Below are 1,115 nucleotides of genomic sequence, written 5' to 3'. Positions count from 1 at the left end.
ATGTCACAGATAAAGATTTGGATCAAGAAGAGGTTAGAATGAAACATTTGTAAATATTTTTTAAATATTTGTATTTCCCATTAGAGCTGTTATTTTTCCCATTGTTCTGGTTATTTTTAGCTAGGGATAGTTAATGGAATTTAACATATAAGAGTAACATTAATATACAGAATTTATAGCCTCTTGTAAAATATACCTCTTGGGTATATACATTAATCATTATACCTAGTGCTGAGATATCATGGTGAATAATTTATTGTTCATTTTCAACATACAGTATGAAAACTATTACCAGTACGATAACTCTCTCCTTAAATTAATTATATCAGAGAAGGCAATGGGATTGCTATATTTCTTTGGCTTTAGAACACTGTTTCCATAGATGCATCCTTTGTTATCATTTCCGTTTCCCTGATTTCAGATTTAAAATAGTGTTTTACATTAAATATGTAAACTAAAACAATCATATTTCATAGTCTTATTTTAGCCTATTTAATATACAAGCATCACTTACTGATAGTGGTTTGCTCAATAAAATAGAGTTAATACATATTCATTTTTAAAGGTTATCTGTAATGTTAAGAATACATAAAACTGTAAAGTACCAGAATTGGTGCTACACACTAATGAATTTGTCACTCCAACTTCTGCTAGTAAAATATTTCCTTGAATTTTTGTTTCCAGCTCATTTATGGTGGGAAAGGAATTCATTTGAAGGAAAGAAACATGAAAGAAGCAGTTTTTAACATAACCCTTTTATAAATTTCTCCTGATCCTGCACATTTTTGCCACTTTTACAACTTGAAAATAGCCTTTTTTCTATTAGTGAGTAATTTGAAGGTTATTTGAATTTTTCATATATAACTGTTAATAAATAGAAGAGGATACTTTTGAGCCTTCCAAGGTTTTAATAGGGAAGTGGCCATACTACTGTAACAACCAGTAAATTGTTTAAAATGAGCAATCCATGCTAGATGCTGATATGGTATCTCTTACTTATTGTTTTGTAAGTTGGTCACCATTTATCTTCTTTGGTATGAGTAGACTTTAAAAAAAAGGCACAACGTATTTTAAGGGAGCTCTGGTAGCATAGTGGCTAAGGCACTTGACTGCTA

The 1,115-nt window shown here is 30.0% G+C and overlaps 1 protein-coding gene across 1 annotated transcript in view; it reads left to right on the top strand.

Moving 5' to 3' along the window:
• TOGARAM1 (TOG array regulator of axonemal microtubules 1) overlaps window positions 1-1,115 on the top strand; it is a 116,165-nt gene that overhangs the window by 36,874 nt on the left and 78,176 nt on the right. The gene's annotated exons all lie outside the window — the stretch shown is intronic.

This window comes from Orycteropus afer, unplaced genomic scaffold (assembly GCF_000298275.1).
Source record: "Orycteropus afer afer isolate SDZICR_OR568_19922 unplaced genomic scaffold, OryAfe1.0 scaffold00265, whole genome shotgun sequence".
Classification (NCBI taxonomy): Eukaryota; Metazoa; Chordata; class Mammalia; order Tubulidentata; family Orycteropodidae; genus Orycteropus; species Orycteropus afer.
This window is presented reverse-complemented; position numbering and strand designations above follow the sequence as displayed.